The sequence below is a fragment of the Ipomoea nil genome, unplaced genomic scaffold (assembly GCF_001879475.1).
Source record: "Ipomoea nil cultivar Tokyo-kokei standard unplaced genomic scaffold, Asagao_1.1 scaffold1416, whole genome shotgun sequence".
Classification (NCBI taxonomy): Eukaryota; Viridiplantae; Streptophyta; class Magnoliopsida; order Solanales; family Convolvulaceae; genus Ipomoea; species Ipomoea nil.
The window spans coordinates 38,525-59,512 of NW_017617844.1; the positions used below are offsets into that span (position 1 = coordinate 38,525).

Genomic DNA, 20,988 nt, shown 5'->3' on the forward strand with positions numbered 1-20,988 from the left:
TCTCATGGAATTGTTCCATGACCGGACGATTGTCCACCATTTTATAATCATTGAACTCACTTACAAGGAATTTCTTACCGGAGGCATCCTCAGATATGTACTTTGCTTCAAGTACATCCCAGAGGTCCTTTGAGGATTCCTCATACTGATAAATATCAAAGAGGGTGTCAGACATACCGTTCAGAATATGGCCACGGCAGGCAAGGTCATCATTCTCCCATTTGAGTCTCCGGCGAGTAGCCTCAAGAATCTCATCTTCCCGTTCCTCCGGCTTTGGGGTACTTAGTACGTATGCCACGTTCAGAGGCGCAAGGAGGAACTTCATCTTCTTCTGCCACCTACGGAAGCCCACGCCTTCAAACTGGTCCAACTTAGGGAAGTTGGTTGCAAAGTCCAGAAGTCCAGAACTCATCCTTCCTCAGAAACAGATATTTTAAAGCTTATAGATTGTTAGAAAATAGAGTGTTTGATGATAGGGAAGTGAGGAAACGAGATCTTCAGGCATGTAATCAATTTCCTATAAGCTTTAAATCTCCCTCATATAAAGCAATAAGGTTCAAGATTTAATCTTATGGGATACAAGAAGATGATGAAATTCTTAAGTTGCCCTGTTTAAGAATTTCCTACAGAAATGTTGTGCTGTGAACTTTCTCAGTTTAATGCAAGTTTATTGCATGTTCTTTTTCAGACATTTCTCCAAATATTTATAGATGCAAAAAAAAAGTAGTTTTGGAGAAGTTACATGGAAATTATTGGAGTTCAAAAACTCAACTTCTATAAGATATATCTTATCTGATATACCAGGCATGGGAAATATATAACTGAATATTATATATTTTCATAAGATATGGACCTTCGTAGGTTCATGCACTGCATACAAAATAACAAAGTAAAAATATATATATTATATATTTATTAACTCATTGCATGATAACATGCAAAATAAATAAATAAATGATATATATTATATTAATACTTACATGAATGCAGCATACATTTAATAACCAAGCTTTTGAATTCAACTTTCGTTAAATTCATGAGGCCGAAAGGTTCAAATCATTTCATGCACTCATTCATGTAATTCATTGTTCAAAGACGAATGCATTTGCTTAACCAACGAAATTAACAAAAGGTTACATAACTTGTCAACGAAAGGAAACAACCCGAATCCATCTTTTCATTAATAATCGAATTCAGCATCAATTCATGATTAACGAATTGTGCATTAATTCATGTTTAACGAAAAGTCTCGATTCGATATCACCGAATTGATTAATGCATTGATTCGTTAAGAACCAATGATTCGTTAACACCAACGAATCATTAAACTTTGGTTCCAATCGTACGTAACATTCATATTTCCCAACTTGCTTTCTACCAAACTAAAATAATATTCATAACTCCACAACTCCAAATATTATTTATACTTTCATGGTAGTCCATCTGAAACATTAATCTCGATTACTATATAAATTTCCAACATATAATATCTATTACTATTTCAGCATATCTTGTGGTTTCACTTTGGTCCTTTAATTTTATGAATAAAAAATGTGACCATAAGATTTACGAGGAGGACAGATATAATGCCTCTTGTTCCTCTTGAGACAAAGTACCATCCATCTGCAGTTGATATACTTCTTATCAAGCGGCTAATTGCTGAGACATCAAAGCCGGCCCTCCTACAATTTCTTCAGCATGAATTTGTGAGCATTGGGAAATCCCATGCAGAGCGTTTAATTGGTAACACTTTTACATTTAACCTGATTGCTTTTATGTTTCTAAATTCACTCTACACACACCAAAAAAAACAAAGTTAAGCATATCAGGGCTTTTGAAAATTACCTGGCTACATGTTTAATACAATATTTTTATTCCTAATGAAATACTTTGCAAAATAACTTTTGATATTTTGTTTTAGGGGAGTTGGGTCCAGATTTTAGCCCCAAAATGCTGGTCAAATCATTAACTTCACAACAGATAGTTCGAATCCATCAGTTGTTCCGTCAAGCCAAATTTGATGATCCTAGCGGTGATGTAAGTCCTGCTCTACAAATCTCTGTCTCGCTGGTGTTATGTGACTAAGCCATTTGCAGGTTCTTAGTCCTGCAGGTGAATATAATTTGCGGCTTGGAATTATAAAGGAGCTGCATCCAGATATGCTTGCTACTTATTCGGGAAGGTGTCTTATCAATTTTTCTATCTGTTTATAGGGATTAGTATTCTGTCTATTGCGGTTTATATGATTGCTATATATTTTCTTTCTCCCATTCGCAGTGCTCAAGTATTTGAAGGCCACCCTTTTATTGTACAAGCCGGAGTTAGTCTGGGTGGAAAAGATGTGAAACAAGTAAGACGTCCCCTTTTGGGCAGCTACTGTTCTACAAAACATATCCTGTAGCAAAAGTGACAGGCTAATTACTAGGGTGTAGTAATAAGAAAAATCCAATGCAATATATTCTTATTTGGTTGACATTTGCTATTTCGTACTCCATATGATTTAATGCCGTATGTTGTTGCTGGTAAAATGACTGAGATAACAGTTTATGACAATGAGATTTTTTAGATTATTTAAACAAACATCTAAAAGGGAGTAGTGGGAAAAATCTCATAATGACGAAGTTGCAAGATGTGGCATACTGTATCTTACTTGCATGCTTTTAATTGCTATACCTAATTCTCTGGCTGTAGGCTAATTACATCTGTAGGGTGGGGATATCAAATGGTCATTAATTCTTGCATGGCACATAAATCTACAGTAAATAGACAACCTTGATTCCAGCTAATGCACCTTCACGCTTTTTGAGCCATCTTTTCTTTATCAATTTTCACATAATACCTGGCTAAAGAAGTGAATGTCTTTTTGTGTTGATCAATTTGCTGAGAAGGAAAATTTCAAGTTTATTCACTTTGTTAGAACAGTGAGAGAAGAATACCTATGTGCTGTAAAGAGCTCTCTCTATCTCTTGGCGTCTTTAGGGTTAGTCAACCACATCTTAAATACAAGCTGGATCTAAACTGATATAGAAATCAATTTCCATAAACCAGAAATCCTAATCTTTAGTTTCCTAAAATATAAGATACTTAATCTCACAGAATATTCTATAACACTTCCCCTCAAGTTGGAGCAAAGATATTGATCATGCCCAACTTGTTACACAAATAACTGACTCGGGTTCTAGTAAGGGCCTTCATGAATAAGTCCCCGAGTTGTTCTCCTGTCTTCACAAATCCTGTGGAGATTAACCCTTGTTGTATCTTCTCACGTACAAAATGACAGTCAATCTCTATGTGCTTAGTTCGTTCATGGAACACCGGGTTTGATGCAATATGAAGAGCAGCTTGGTTATCACACCATAGCTTTGCAAGAATTGGAGCTTTGAAACCAGACTCATACAAAAGGTTGTGTATCCACATCACTTCACTCGTTGATTGTGCCATCGCTCTATATTCAGACTCTGCACTCGAGCGAGAAACTACATTCTGCTTCTTACTCTTCCAGGAAACCAGATTACCTCCAAAGAAAACACAATATCCAGTTGTTGATCTACGATCCTCTTTAGAACCTGCCCAATCTGCATCAGTAAAACACTCAATCCGAGAGTCACTACAAGAAAAATCACCAATCGCGACGGAAACATCGCGACGAAACGTAATCCGTTGTCGATTCGTGACGATTTTTGTGACGGAACGTGTTCCGTCGTGATTTTGCGTCGGAAATGGTGACAAAATGCAATTCCGTAGCGATTTTTGGCGCAAAGTTAGAAAAAAACCCGGGAAAACTTGGCGCCCACATTTTGGTGACAGATTTTGCGACAGAATTAAGTTCTGTCACCATAATAGCGACGGAAATGGCAACGATCGATGGTTCCGTCGCGATTTTGCTACAGAATCAGCGACGATAATAAATTCTGTTGTGATATTTGGCGCAAAGTGGAAAGTATTCCCACGCAATCTTTGCACTAAGGGATTGACGACAGCGGCTGACGATGGAATTTGCGATGAGAATTTTTTCCGTCGCGAAAATATATCAATTTTGAAGTAAAGTTTATTTTTGCTACAAAATGGGACTACGAGATCAATTCCATTGCCAATATGCTGACACGTTGGCAACAGAAAATGCGGCACCGTATATGTTTGTCGCGCTATGGCGATGGAATCGGCAACAGAAATAAATTCTGTTGCGATGTTTGGCGCAAAAATAGATTTCACATTTGAGTTTGGCGACGGAACTTTCGACAATCGTTGTTTCTGTCGCTAAATTATTTAATTTTTTAAGTAAAGTTTATTTTCGCTACAGAATGCGACGACATAATCAATTCCATTGTCAATATGTTGACACATTGACGACAAAAATGCGACACCTTATTTGTCTGGCGCGCTATAGCAATGGAATCGACAACGCAAATTAATTGTGTTGTGATGTTTAGCACAAAGATAGATTTTTCACATTCGAGTTTGGCGATGGAACTTGCGACGATTGTTCTTTCCGTCGTGAGAGTTTTTAATTTTTCAAGTAAAATTTATAACTTTTTAATAGTCAAATTTTGCATTAGGTTTGGTATTACAAGTGAGAAATATTCAAAATTTAATGCAAAATTGAAATTGCATATGTAAAATCCTTAACCATTGACCGAACTGAAATATTTATTTTAAAAATTTATTAACTGAGTTTTTGGTTCATTTACTTAACAAATTTTCACAGAATTATACAGACTTCTAAAGATAATTATTAAAATTTATGTGAATATTTAATATAAGAAGATTTTGATCATACACAAATATAAAAAATAATTAAATAATTAATTTTCTTAATTATTTAAGAAGTATATTTATTGTATTCATTAATTCAAAACATATTTATTAATCCAAAACGACATAATTTTTATTATATATATATATATATATATATATATATAGTAATTTAAAAACATAAATTCTATTTTAATTTACACCTAAAATCTGTAATCACCTCATTTCACATTTCCCCACTTTTCCTTTATGCTTAATGTGACATATACAATTTTACTTTGTACAAATAAATCCTACTTTTGAGGGGAAAAACTATAATGTTAGACACATTTGTTTTGTTGCATACTAAATGCAAATGTGACAAGGAATTAGGGACATATGGAGTTTTTCACAATTATCAATAAATTTATTATAATAATTTCACTTTTAACAAAAATTAAGTAAAGTTTTACTGTGTAATCAGTATTGCATTAAGAAGATTTAATATATTTTATATAAAAAATTGCTAAGACATCATTTTTATATCGATCATAACTACGTAAAATAATATTGATCTTTATTACTATTTTTACTGTAAGTATAAAATACTCATTTTGATTATATAAAAAATAATCACTTTTATTTTATATTAATTATTTAATAATTAAAAATTATACTAAACATTTACCTATTTTAACTTGCGTGTTGGACATTAATTTAAAGGCGCAATGTACTCATTATAACTATGTATATAATCACAGAAAGAGAACCGACATCGTAGATTTATATATATATATATATATATATATATATATATATATATATATATACACATACACACACACACACGTATAATACGTCGAGTTTTGTAGCACGATGTATTATTATTATTATTATTAAAAATTTAAAATAAACCTACGACATCAGTTCCACAATGAACCGATGTCTTAAGTTTAATTTTTTTAAAAAAAATAAAATAATGAAAGAAAATCGACGTTGTAGGGTTCAGATAAAATAGATTTTTTTTTATACATATGTGTTTTTTTTAAAAAAAAAAGATTATTATAAGGTAGATATAAGTTTTTTAGAAAAATATTAAAAAATTATTTATATATGTAATTTTTTTAAATTTTAATAAAATATATAACGTTAGTCTTTAAAAAGAAACGACGTTATATTATATATATATATATATATATATATATATATATATATATATATATATATATATATATATCGTATTTTAGTTTAAAATTTTATATGGTATATTACGTCGATTAAAAAAAAAAACTGAAATCTTATATATTGAATAACATAATTTTAGAGTTAATACTTCCAATGGTCCCCCGAGTATTAGCGATTTACCAGCTGTGGTCATCCGAGTTTTGAATGACCTCCAATGGTCTTCCATGTTTTAAAAAATAATCACCCGTGGTCCTTTTAGGACGTCTCGTGGTCATTTTAAACTCGCGTTTTTTTAAGAATTAGGACCACGGATGGTTATTTTTTAAAACATGAAGGACCATTGAAGGTCATTTAAAATTCGAATGACCACAGTTGGTAAGTTGCTAATACTCAGAGGACCATTGGAGGTATTAACTCCATAATTTTATTATTAGAACTAATCTTATAACGTCAATCATTAAAAAATAAAAAATTCCCTCCAAATTTAAATTCAAAACTCTCCAATTCTAGGCATACAGTTAGAATATTTTATAATTTCCCTCCAAACTTAAACCCAAATCCCTCTGTCGTCTATCTGGAACCCTAGACTTTGTCGATTTGGCTATTCCTTCCGTTCGCGGCCCTCTCCGGCGGAGCTTTTTGGGCGGGGATGGTCCCTTCGATCTCCCTTTGGAAATGGCAACACTCGCTGGTCACGATCAAAATCGACCCTCTCCGGCGCGAATGTGGTTGGGACGGCTCCGGCAATGCCGTCGGCGGCTGGTCCTTCTTCTACTGCCAAGGATGGAACCCCAGTCGTGGTGGGTGGAGGTTCGTGTGGCGTTAATGGCTTCAGTGGGCTAGTTGCGCCGATGAATCCGACTTGAGGCGCGACTGGACTTCATACAGCTTCAAAAACACGGATTAATCAACATGGTCGTGGTCCTATGGTGGTCTCCAACGCACAGCAGGGAGGTGGCGCGGTGTCTTCTGCCGGCATTCCTCCTTGAAATATTCCAAACAGCAACCACACAGGGCACACCACTGCTTCTGCAAATCCAAAGACTAGGCATCAAGTTCCAATTCAAAATAACCAAACTACTACCACTCAGGTTCGTTCATTTGCTCAGTTATTTACGGCTTCTAACCCACCCGGGTTGTCATAATGTGTCAATTGCTAGTCCTATCAATTTCTGAAAAAATTGTTGAAACTCATAGGGGTGAGGCATGTATTACTTTTGAAGATAATGAGGTTCAACAATTGAATAAAATTGAAAATATCATGCTTGTTGGAAAATTTTCTCATGATAGACCTCAATTGGCTGAAATTAGGTCATTTTTTGGTGAAAACTTATGTGCTTTGGGGTCTTGTTGAAATAGGATTATTAGATCCCAGACAAGTGTTTCATTGCTGGATATAATAGTAATTAATTTCTTTACTTTTGCTTAGTGTTTGTGTGCATAAATGGTTAAGAGTTTATGCAAAGCATTACTTATGGTGTTATTCAAATTTTGCATCAAACTTGATACAAGTGTAATAATTTTTTTTTTTTTTTAATATTCAGTAATTATTTGTGAACTCTAGATCCAAATGGGTAGGGCTGGTTTCAGTGATGATTTCAGAACATGCACTGCCATCTCATCTCTGTTGCATATAACCAAAACAAGCCTTTTGCTGATAACATTAGGATGGTATTTCTCCTTTCCCTATTTGTAAATTGTAATTGCGATATTTTTATTTTACAATACAAAAAGAGGTTTTTTCTTATGAGATGTGTGTTGACGTCTATTTTCCATGAATATTATGATAAATTATAATGAAATGGAATGACTTTAGAATCTACAACAAAGAAGACCCTGCCTCTAACCCCTGTGATTCTGCAATCTCCCCTGATTTTTTCATTTTTGCAGGACTGCTATTCCACTCTGATTGTAATTTGGAACCAAAAATATGTTTAATTTCAAGAATGTTAATTACCAATTATCAAACCAGGAAGGATAATGGCATGGAAAAGTTGGCAGAAACTTATGGGGAAGGCATAGGATCTAATGATAGTTGTACTACTATCTGATCGAAGAGAGATGCTCCCAGAATATAAGGCTCAGTTTTATACTCGAGCACCTCTATATCAAATGTTCCAGTGCTCTTATCAGTTGTTGCTATGCTGTCTGCCTCACTGTTGTAAACTAAGCACGTAGCAGCATCATTCTTTATTGATTCATCTGTCGTTGATATTGCAATATGGCCGGCCAAGTTTTCCTCTTCGCAAGGCTTCTACGAAGATAGAAATACCAAGACATCAGATTTCACTCGAAGGATGCCAAAGCCTTGTAAAGTAGATGTATATAAAAGTATAAAACACACACTTTCTTGTTTTTCAAGCTGTTAGCTGTTTGTTAAATGAAATAAATATATTTTATATAAACATTTCAATTTCATATTAACACTTTAAATACTAACATTACAATTTTAACAAAATAAAAATAATTACCAAAACATTTTAAAAATAATTATTTAGCAAAATCGCGACAAAATGTGATTTTTTCCTGGTGAAATATTTGTTATTATTATTATTATTATTATTTTGATGAAATTGGTGACAGAAAGATTTCTGTCACCCAGAACACGACAGAATTTGTGACGGAAGATGAAATTTGAAAAAAAGTTTAGCGACGGAATCACGACGACAATTATTTCTGTCGTTATATTTCACAATGGAAATATGCGACATAATATGAGTTCTGCGACGGAATATTTTTTCACGCAATGGCGACGGAAAGAAACATTTCCGTTGCCAAAACCGCAACGGACTCGCGACAGAATGATTTCCGTTGCCTACTTCGCAACAGAAAATTCCGTTGCCATTTTCCGTCGCCACCGCTCGCGATGGATTATTTCCGTCGCGAAATGAAATACGACAAGCCTAGAGGCTACGGAATGAATTATGTCGCAAAAATGTAAAATTATGTCGCAAAATGTGATTTGCAACGGAATTTCACGTTTTTGCGACGGAATTTTTCCGTCGCGAATCGCGATTTTTCTTGTAGTGAGTGTGACCATGATTCTTATACAAGATTCCATGTCCCGGGGCTTCCTTTAAGTAACTCAAGATGTGCTCTACAGCTGCCCAGTGATCAATAGTTGGAGATGACATGTACTGACTCAAAACGCTAACTGGGTATGCAATATCTGGACGGGTTACGGTCAAGTAGTTTAGCTTCCCAACCAATCTCCTATACCTCTCAAGATCTTCAACCAATTCCCCCTCCTTTGACAATTGCAAGTTCGGTATCATGGGAGTATTGCATGGTTTAGTACCTAGTTTTCCCGTGTCAGAGAGTAAGTCAATAACATATTTTCGTTGAGATAGTAATATACCTGTTTTGTTCCTCAAAACTTCGATACCCAGGAAATACTTCAATGGTCCCAAATCTTTTGTTTAGAATTGACTGTGAAGAAATGACTTAAGAGATAAAATCCCTTCGGTGTCGCTCCCTGTAATGACAATGTCATCTACATAAACCACCAACCAGATGATACCTGTTTTGGACCACTTGTAGAAAATGGAATGATCCGATTTGCCTTTCACCATCCCAAAATTCTCAACAACTTGACTAAATTTTCCAAACCACGCACGTGGACTTTGTTTCAGCCCATACAACGACCGCCGAAGACGACATACTTTCCCAGACTCCCCCTGAGCAACAAACCCAGGAGGTTGCTCCATGTACACCTCTTCATGAAGATCCCCATGCAAAAAGGCGTTCTTGATATCAAGTTGATGCAAAGGAGAATCATGAATGGCAGCCATTGAGATGAGTAACCTGACAGAAGTAAGCTTAGCCACAGGAGAAAAAGTGTCAGAATAATCAACTCCATAAGTTTAGGCATATCTGTAACAGCCCTAAATTTGAGATATTTAAAACTTATAAAATAAAGGCGAATTCATTGATTAAATCCCAAATGGAGCATAAAACTATTCATAAGAGTCGGGGTGCTATGCCACACCTAGGTTTGAGAACCTAGGTGCACAGGCTAAACTAACCAAGCATAAGAAATCCTCAAAATCGATATTCAATATAATCCCAAGGCACGCTGGCCAACTACTGAGCTAAGACTAACTAAGCTAAGTCCCAGGGCTTTGACTAGCGCGCTCCGAAGCTAAAGCTCATCACCTGAAAAACATTTGGTATAACAACCGTCAGCGAATAATATTGGTAACGCACTCCAACGCGTTAAGTACAATATAGGTAGATATAAGAAACTCATTTTGAAACTGGAATACATATATAATTACGAGACTCTAGTTTAAATCCATGATCAAGACTCAAGGCATATTACAGACTCAATATCATGGAATAAATCATAAGAACTAATAGGTGTCCTAAACATGCAATGCAAGACATAATAGGTAGATAAGCATGCAAATAACAAGTAGGGGCAACTAAGGCATTCAATACAATCAATTAGCAAGTAGTCAACAAAGCACACAATTCATCTTCCAACCTTATACCAAGTTCCAACCTTGTAGCTCCCCTCCGTCCTTATATCAGTTCCAACCTATACCTCCAGGCCACCCTTATATCCCCACCCCTTATGCCTTGGGGCAACTACATGCCCCACCGACAAACCACATTTCAACCACCAACATATCAAGATGGTGCCGCAGTGTCATTCAATGATTCGCACCACTAGTGTCAATATCAAGGGGTTAGCGCATATAGCTCTAACATGACACCGCAGCACTTATAACCTGACCCATGTTCAACGGCAAGCAAGTCTAAGGTGGGTGTGTGCCTTTAGCATAGTCACCGCTATGGCATGTACCTTTAGTACAATGACCGGGCACAAGTGGTGCCAACCGCCAACAGTTTATTTTCCACCAATCACAATCTCATCATCATCATTATCATCATTAGTCACACTGGCCATTACGCAATGACCACGATTCTCATCATCATCCAATCACTCAACACATAATCACATAACAAGCAAGACACAACAACAATGACACGTATCACACATAAAATCCTAGAATGATGCCTAAAACACCAAACGAAACTGATACACGACAAACGGGGTACAACAGGACACGGGTAAACATCAAACGGGGAAAACACCACGAACCACACCGGGATTCCAGCGGGTAGGTGGTGGGTGGAGGACCACCCGCCAGCCACCCGCCGGTGGCCGGGCACTATTTCAGCCGGTGGCCGGGCACTATTTCAGCAGGTGGCCGGCGGGCGGTGCTGCCCGCTGGAACAGTGTTGCGGGCAGCGGGTAGGTGGCGAGTGGTCAGTCCCCCCACCTACCCCCAACTGATACGCAGACAACTCTTGGTTCCAGGATCTCTCGTGGAACCCGAAACCATGTCCAAACACATAACGACAACACCACGTATTCAAGTAACGGAATTAAACCAAGAATCACACCAAATATACCCTAACATGATTCCTAAACATGCCAAGACTTAACATAAATCACATAACGGTCCAGGGACATCTAGAATCACAAGAACATCAAGAAATCTACATGCAAAGTCCTAAACACAAGTCCTAGGCTAGACTCAACACCCGATCATGCAAAATCCCACCCAAATATACCAAGAATATCATAATACGAAATCCACGTTATAACCCTAGGGCTGTAGACATAATCAAAATACGAGATCGTTCATATAATTAATCATAGTATCAAGAACATCAAGATTATCACGTAAACATCAAGATTATCACATAAACACCAAGATTATCATATAAACACAATATAAACCCTAGGCAAAGCTCTATCAAGACTCAAGCAAAGAATCATATATCAAAGGAGCCAATGAATGAGATATAGAGAGGAAAATAAGTTTTGTCGAGACATGGGTTACCTCTTAGCCTTAATCAATATCCTTCGCTACTAAGGTTCTTCTCTAAGATCTTCTTTCCGTGGATTCTCCTACGTTTGATAGCAGGGAGATTCCTCTATAGGTTTCTCTCTAAGAATATCTTGTGTGGTAGAATTAACTGTGGTAGGGTTTCTAAATGCTTCCTAAGTCCCTATATATAGACTTAGGAGTCCCAACTAGGGTTTGAATAGTAAGGGTCCACTTATCCTATTTCTTATAGGATTAAGGATTTGGTTTAGGGATAGGGTCCATGGTCCATTGTGGACCACACTAATTAATTGAAGGGAATTCTAACCAATTTCAAACCCTTTTTAATTATTATTAACGGGATTAGTTAAATGATTAGTTCGGGATCGAAGGCCGTGACACGGGGTGTTACAATATCCCTTAGCCACAAGACGAGCTTTAACTTTGACGGTAAACACCCATTTACAACCAATAGGTCTTTTACCTGCAGGCATAGTGACCAACTCCCAAGTACCGTTGTGATCCAAAGGATTCATCTCCTCAATCATGGCATTTCGCCACCCAGGATGGGACAAGGCATCCCTAACAGTCTTAGGAATTGAAATAGATTCAAGGGAAGCAATGAAAGAACACGAGGCAGGTGACAGCCTATCATATGATGCAACAGAGGATATAGGATAAGTACAACTACGTTTACCTTTCCGGATAGCAATCAAACGTCCATCAACTAATACTGGATCAGATGACACAGAGGTGGTGTCAGCGCATGGAGTTGGTACCGAGTTTAGAAGGGGAGCGGGAAGCGGTGCCAGAACGAGTGTGTCAGGCCGATGTCGAAGAGAATACACTTGTAAGACAGGAGGGATAGGAACAAGGGAAGGAACAGACGACGTGACCGTATACATCAATATATCATCCTCCTCCCCCTGACGAACAGCATCGGGGGATGAAGGAAAGAAAGGGACATCCTCATGAAATGCAACATCAATGGAAACAAGGTACCTTCCAAACTCAGGAGAGTAACACCTATACCCCTTTTGCACATAGGAATATTCAAGAAATACACACTTCAAGGACTTAGGATCTAACTTGGTGACATGGGGACGGACATCCCGAACAAAGCATACGTAGCCAAATATACGCGGGTCAACATGGAAGAAAGGCTTTGAAGGATACAGAGTATGGAAAGGTGTTTTCCCACCCAAGACCGCAGAGGGAATGCAATCAAGAACCAGGCTGTGGAAACAACATCAGCCCCAGGCTGTGGAAACAACATCAGCCCAAAACTGCTTGGGAACCCCCATTTGAAACATCAAGGCCCCTGCAGTTTCAAGCAGATGCCAATTTTTGCGCTCAGCGACCCCATTCTAGGAAGGTGTATCAACACAAGAAGACTGATCTAACATACCCTTCTTACGCATATAAGAGACAAAGGGGAATAAAAAATATTCTTTAGCATTGTCACTACGTAAAATTTTGACAAGAACACCAAATTGAGTCTCAATTTCAACGTAGAATCCACAAAACACCTGAAAAAGTTTAGAACAAGACTTCATTAGATATAACCATGTCATTCGAGAAAAATCATCAACAAACGTAACAAAATACTTAAAACCAAGTTTAGAGGTCACAGAACACGGACCCCAAATATCAGAATGCACTAACTCAAAAAGAGCATACGCTCGTTTGTAAACTCTAGGACTCAAAGGCACACGGTGGTGCTTGGACAACTGACACGACTCACAATGTAAAGAAGACAAACTTGAAAACTGCGGACACAATTTCTTCAACAAGGGAAGGGAAGGATGCCCCAAACGACAATGAGCTTCTATTGGAGTGACAACACCCGAACAAGCAATAAGCTCCCGCCTCGTGGTGTCAAGAACGTAGAGGCCCCCAGACTCGCACCCCTTACCAATAACCCTCTTCGTCAAAAGATCCTGAAACAGACAATAATCAGGGAAGAACGTAACAGAACAGTTTAAAGTACGGGTAAGTTGGCTGACTGAAATTAAGTTAAACGAAAAGTTAGGTAGATGCAAGACATAAGACAAGGGGAGTATCACTTGTGTTTATGATGTTTGCAAGTCTTTTTTCCATGCTGAAAAACATGATTTGTCTCTCCCTGCATACTTTATGGAATTTAAGAAGACTTATGAGGCCCTTAATCAGCTTATGTCATTTACTGCTGACATTAAAGAACAGCAAAACCAACATGAACAATTAGCTGTTCTCAGTTTTTTGGCAGGTCTCCCTTCTGAGTTTGACATGGCGAGGTCTGCAATTCTTAGTAGCTCTGCAATCCTTTCTCTTGCTGGTGTTTTCCCACATCTGAGTCGATCGGTGCAATCGCAACCAAGTATGCCTGAGGCTACCATCCCATCAAACACTGCTCTCGTTGGTCGTCATCCTCGCAATGGGAATGGAAAAAATTCCCAGGGATACACTTCTGGTGGTATTATGTGTCATTATTGCCATAAGCCTGGCCACATAAAAAGGGACTGTAAGAGATGGTTGAGCGAACGAGGAAATCTGACTGCTAATGCTGCATCCACAACTGAGGCGTCTTCCAAGATGATCACTATATCTGTTGATGAGTTTGCCAAGTTCTCTCAGTATCAAGAATCTTTAAAGCGTTCATCCTCTTCAGTCACTGCTATTGCTGACTCAGGTAATGCAATTACGTGCCTTCTCTCATCCTCCTCCAAGTGGGTTATAGACTCGGGTGCCACGAATCATATAACAGGTAACTCTAGTATGTTTTTCACGCTTTCTTCTCGCCCACATAGTTCCCCCGTCACCTTAGCAGATGGTTCTACCTCCCATGCAGCATTAGCAGTCGGATTTCCTCGTTCCCTCAACCATCTCCTACAGTCCCTTTTTATGTGGCCAGGCTTATGGTAATAATGACACACAATACCACCAGAAGTGTATCCCTGGGAATTTTTTCCATTCCCACTGCGAGGATGACGACCAACGAGAGTAGTGTTTGATGGGATGGTTGCCTCAGGCATACTTGGTTGCGATTGCACCGATCGACTCAGACGTGGGAAAACATCAGCAAGAGAAGGGATTGCAAAGCTACTAAGAATTGCAGACCTCGCCGTGTCAAACTCAGAAGGGAGACCTGCCAAAAAACTGAGAACATCCAATTGTTCACGTAGGTTTTACTGCTCTTTAATGTCAGCAGTGAATGGCATAAGCTGATTAAGGGCTCATAAGTCTTCTTAAATTCCATAAAGTATGTAGGGAGAGACAAATCATGTTTTTCAGCACGGAAAAAAGACTTGCAAACATCATAAACACGAGTGATATTCCCCTTCACAGCGTACAAGTATTCCAAATACTCTATCAACTCCTTAACAGAGGCACAATGACTAATGAACCCAACAATACCCTCATTAATGGAATTACGAATTTGCAGGAACAAACGGGCATCATCCCGTACCCAAGTAGCATCTTGGTCAGCCAAAGATTTGGATAGGTGGTCACTCTTATCCAAACTAGTAAGATAAAGTTTAATGACATGAATCCATTCCAAGTAATTAGAGTCATTAAGCTTACAGTCCGTGATTTTAGAATTAACAGGAACTATATCAGTGACAACCACAGACTTATTCTCATCCATACCCACAAATATTTGACCCCAAACAGATCACAAATCACGCAAAAAACGGAGCCGAAGGGTTATGAAACAACCTGACCTTAGAACTGAAAATACCGACGCGAAACTGGTCCAAATTGAGCCTGGAACCGAGACCCCCGAACTCAGGCGACCTTGGGAAGACCGACCGGGAAAAATTCCGGTCGCCGGAGACGCCGCACGCGCCGGCGCGTGACGATGGTGGCAGCTGATGGCGGTGGCGCGTGAAGCTCACGCGCAGGTCAGATCGGCCATAAATTTTCAGGCGAGGTTATCAGACGACGGCGAGTGGCGGTGGACCGGCGGTGACGACAAGAGACGCCGAAAAAAAAAACCTATTGCACTGGCTCTGTTACCATGTTAGAACAGTGAGAGAAGAATACCTCTGTGTTGTAAAGAGCTCTCTCTATCTCTTGGTGTCTTTAGGGTTAGTCAACCACACCTTAAGTACAAGCTGGATCTAAACTGATATGGAAATCAATTTCCATAAACCAGAAATCATAATCTTTAGTTTCCTAAAATATAGGATACTTAATCTCACAGAATATTCTATAACACACTTCAATTTAACATTTCATTCTCTTGATTTAAAAGAATTTCTTTGAGTTTAGTGTCTTAATCTTTTAGGTGTTTTTGCTTCTTTCCATATCTTGATGAACTTATCTTTTCTTAAATTATATATATTTACATACTGTGTTTAATTACATTCTAGGGTATAAATATCTTTCGATTTGCTAACCGGATTCCCCTTCTATTCGAGCAAGGAGCTGATGTTGTTACCCGAACTGTTATGAAAAGGATCAAGTAAAATTTACAATCTACTATTATGCTGCTTAATTCTAGTTTCTCAAAAGATGTTGCTTGTTCACTGTTTGTTCTCTGAAATATGGGGCAGTTCTTTTTTGTTGCTTCTTAAATTTGATTGGAACTACAGAGGGCCAAACTAAATAGCCTCTTTTCAGTTGGAACAGTTACAAGATCAACCAGGCACAAGACAAAATTGGCATCTTTGTCAGCATTGTAAGTACCAAAATTCCCTTTAAAGGGACTGGCAAGGAATGTTGGAAATTCAAAGCAGCAGCACCCATTGGATGGTCAACAATGATCCATTCGTAATTAGTGGTATAAGATGTGGCTGCATGGATCTCTTTATTTTTCACTTCCCCTTTCTTTTAGCTAGTCTGTGGATGAAATGAGAAATGACCTCACTCTCCAACACTATATATAGAAGCAAGACATTTTGTCTGAAAACACACAAAAAGCTTCTTCCTTCTTTCTATGTAAGAATTAATATATATTATAAAATATTATATATATATATATATATATATATATTAATTCGTGCCTGCCTATTAAAGTCTGAGCAATAGTGAGGTTCGCCTACGTGATTGCTAGTGCAAGCTATCCGTAGTTGGTCTGTGTAGCCTGTCGAAAGAGTGTATGGGTTCTATCTGCAGCGTTATCGGGCAAATAACGCTTTTAAGGTAGTGTTATTATAACACGGCACAGATTTTCTTTCAACCATACACCAGTAGTGTCCGTGCTTCTTAAAAGGCTTCCAGATCGCGCGTTGACGTTGCAATTTTCTCCAACAGTTAAAAGCGTTATCTGTGCAACAGTCAACCATTAGCATTATGGCACCTTCACCGCGCTTGATGGGAAAAATTACAGTAGGTGGGCTCAAAGAATGCATATTCTCTTTGAACAATTAAAGTTGGTTTACGTGCTATATTCAGTTGCACCTGAACCTACTCCAACAGTGTTCTCTCCTTTTGGTGCTACAAAAGCTAACCATGAATTTGATTACACTCCGGGTGAAGAATCGAGAGAAAGCGGTCCTGAAATTGATTACGTTCCAGGTCAAGAATCGGGTGTAACTTTGATGCAGTTTAGAAATGACAATGCGGCAGCCAGAGGATACCTTCTGTCACAAATGAATGACGATTTGTTCGACATTTATGTCAAACAAGACTTGGCAAAAGTCAATTGGGAATCACTGTCAGAAAAGTACGGTGCCAATGAAACTGAAAATCAAAGTGTCAGAACCGTCTACAACAAAAGGAGTAGAAAAATCAAGAGGTTCAAAAGAAGGTGTTTTGCGTGCAGAAAGCAAGGACACCGAGCACACCAGTGCTACCATCACAAGGGCAAAACTAGCAAAAGTCAGTCTGACAAAACAAGATGAGTATTGAGTCTCTTTAAATAAGTAGTTATTTTGAGTAACTATATTTGCTCTAGTTCCAAGGGTTCACATGAAATATGATTGTCATAGTACTGAATTCTAGTTGAGTTGTCTAGATTTTGATTACTTAGTAGTACTTACTTTTTTAGTATGTTGAATACTAATGAAATTGATTGAAATAATTTGTGCATAGATATTGCTCAAACTTTTTACTAAAATTATTTGTATAAAAATAAGAGCATATATCATAGACTTCAATTGTAATTTAATGAGAACATGGAAAAATCATCACTCTTAAATACTCTGTCTAGGAAGGTGGTTTTAAGTAAACTTCGGTTTCACCACTCGACCTGGGAGTACTTAAGAAGTAGGGCGTTGATCATGCAGGCTAGTTAGAGCGCCACTTGATCTTCACCTGAAATGAGGTTGACTTTCATATGTTGTTAAACAATCAAAGCCTTGCAATAGAAATTGTTGAAGTACTGCAATAGTAATATTGATCTGCATCCTATGATGCTTTATATGGGTTTTAATTTCCTCAAGGGAATGGAAATGTGTGCAAGTGGCAACTCTGAAGTCTCATTGTTGAGAGATATTTCCGAATAAATATGAGCTCGAACATATTCCTTGTGTATGAGATTAATTTCTTATAAGAATATGATGTGAAATTTGTAATTATGTTGTTCAACTTGATGTAGCATGTGGACAACATTATTTCTATGGCTTACTAACAATGAGCATTTGTATATATATTATTTAAACTCTTGGTTGAGTCATATTGAAATACCTATAATTCCTAGTTAAAGGGTAATTGTGATCAATTGAGATAACCAAGTTTGTTGAAATATATTCAACTGTTGAGTATGTATCAGGCAAAGTGCGAATCTTCTATAATGCTCCACAAAGCAAATCGACAAAACTCAGTCTACAAAGGAACTAATGTTGGGCACCAAAGATTAGTATGGGTAAGATATCAAATAAATTTGACAAAATATTTGTAAGTGTTGCATTGTGGGGGTAATTAACTCTTTATATTTTCATCAAAAGTTTCTCTGTGGTATTGAGAATAACGATGAAAGAGAATGTTTCATGTTAAGCATGAAAATCTCAAGGGATTATTTACGAGTAAACAAAGTACTCGTCAAAGTGCATGTAAGTTTGGTCAAGAGAATCAACTTACTTGAGGGCTAATTATGAGGATTAGTCGTTGAATCATTGGAAGAACTTAAAGTCCAAGTGGTAATGAATTCGTTGTGGGTCACACTTCTGTGGTCAAACGAAGCCATGAAAAGAGTTACAAAATAGTACACTAGTTGGTCATTCCTACAGTGTGTGTACTTGTAAGGTTGAGCTACAGATCTTAATGAATTCATAACTCTTTGAGAAATTGTGGTTTTGTTGAGACAAACCTAATGAATTCACCGCATAATGACATGAGTACAAAGTGCTCTTGGTGACTTATACTCAATTGGGGTGGTCTATGTTGAGGTAGACCTAAAGAGATCCCTAACTTGAGTAGAAAAGGGCTAACCGCCTCTTATGAAAGATAATGTGGTTATCCCAAGAAGCTGAGTGGCTAAGAAACATGGTGATAACCGTGCAGTTGTGGGGGTGTCCAACACCTCCACCACATTGTGATTCACAAACTGTCGTTTGCGTTGCAAATAACAATGCCTATGATGGAAAGAAAAGACTTACAACTGATTTATGTCTTTAACTACTCTATAAGCCTTTAATGGTAGTCTATACTAAGATAGACTTGATAGAGTTAAAGTCTATATTGAGATAGACTTGATAAGACATAAAAATCTGTAATGCAGTAAGACTTGTCAGAGTTAAAAGTCTATGTTGTGATAGACTTTGACAGGGTAGAAGTCTATATTTGAGACAGACATAACATTCTTTAACACTAAGGGTGTTCATAAGAAGTCAAAGAGTTTGACTTTTGTAAAACCTGCTTTTTGAGTTGGTGTATGCATTCGAGTTCAAAATTTATCTAACCGGTGAGTTCAAGATTCATATCACTCTCGGAAAGAAAATTACTCAGTGTCACTACGTGTCAGTTCAAGTTCTCAAACACTGACATTAAGATCAACTCATCTGTATTGCTTGCAAGCTATCCGTAGTTGGTCTGTGTAACCTGTCGAAAGCGTGTCTGGGTTCTATCTACACCATTACCGGGCAAATAACGCTTTTAAGGTAGTGTTATTATTATAACACGGCACAGATTTTCTTTCAACCATACACCAGTAGTATTCGTGCTTCTTAAAAGGCTTCCAGATCGCGCGTTGACGTTGCAATTTTCTCCAACAAGGAATACATTGGAGATGACATAAGCGAGATAGTTTCTGCTGTGGAGGTAGCTTTTTCATGGTTACGGTGCATAACTCATATGAGTTTTCCAGTCTTAACGATTTTACTTTTTTTCCAGACAGCCATTCGGCAGTGTTGCAGTCAGCTGAAATCCAAAATTGTAAAAAGAATACAAGGTCGAGAGCAGCAGGAGAGAAAGCGTAATTTGAGCAGGTATGATTGATCCATCCACTCGGGAGTCGGGAATAAGTAATAATATGAGAGCTAGTCTTTAAACAAACCCAAAATTAATTGTATTCAATTCTTTACAGGTACATCCCTAATGCTTCAAATGCTATATTTGATGTACTCAAAGATATGGCAAACCAACATGAGCATCCAAAAAGAAGCGCTTTGAGGGTGAGGATACAGATTTACTGAAACAAGTTTTAGTTAATTCAGCAACAAGAGAAACTCTGAAAGATAAGCTTGCCCAGCATGTTGAAAAGGTGAGTTTGGATGTGCACACCATGTCCTATGTAGTATAGTATGCATGTTCCAGCCAAACCCATTCTTAAACAGAACAATGGATGGAACTGGTTGCAGCTATATTTTAACAGAAATTTAAAAATTAAAATCTACCCTACAACTTAGCTTGCAACCACTGTACTATTGTCTGTTTTCTTATTTTCATGGATTTACCCACATTGTAACAGAACAAAGAAAGTGCCATACTTGTTCGGGAGTTATCTAATGCTTATTGAAAAATAGTTTGCAGGTTGACTATGAGATGGTTTACATGTAGATGCCAAACAGTTGAAGTACATGATTTCTCTTTCTGATTCGTTGAGTTACTTTTCCCTGTCAACATATATGGTAGGAAACAAATACGGAGTAAATCCCAGATCATGTGACTTTGTAGCAAAAGAAAATGTAATTTAGAATTTATTATCTCTAACCTTGTGGCCATTTAGTGGCTTAGAAATTTTAGCTACTTGCTTTTTTTTTATTCAGGGCAAGCACTTTGTGAAGTACAACATAAGGAGAAATGGATGATTTTTTGACACTAAAGCTCAAGACTCCGTTTTTAACCTCGTGGCTTTGAATCAATGCTC

The 20,988-nt window shown here is 37.6% G+C and overlaps 1 pseudogene; it reads left to right on the top strand.

Annotated features, from left to right (window-relative positions):
* Positions 1 to 1,550: 1,550 nt before the first annotated feature.
* LOC109187004 lies at positions 1,551 to 20,678 on the top strand (annotated as a pseudogene).
* The last annotated feature ends 310 nt before the right edge of the window (positions 20,679 to 20,988 follow it).